Below are 285 nucleotides of genomic sequence, written 5' to 3' on the forward strand. Positions count from 1 at the left end.
TGGTGATGCTGGTGATGGTAGTCGTAGAGGTGATGGTGTTGGTGGAGGTGATGGTGGTGATGGTGATGCTTGTGGAGGTGGTGGTGAAGGTGATGGTGGTGATGGTGGTGATGGTGGTGGTGGTGGTGATGCTGGTGATGGTAGTCGTAGAGGTGATGGTGGTGGTGGAGGTGATGGTGGTGATGGTGATGCTTGTGGAGGTGGTGGTGAAGGTGATGGTGGTGATGATGGTGGTGGCGGTGGTGGTGGTGATGCTGGTGAAGGTGGTGATGGTGGTGATGGTGG

Source organism: Capsicum annuum, unplaced genomic scaffold (assembly GCF_002878395.1).
Source record: "Capsicum annuum cultivar UCD-10X-F1 unplaced genomic scaffold, UCD10Xv1.1 ctg44852, whole genome shotgun sequence".
Lineage (NCBI taxonomy): Eukaryota > Viridiplantae > Streptophyta > Magnoliopsida > Solanales > Solanaceae > Capsicum > Capsicum annuum.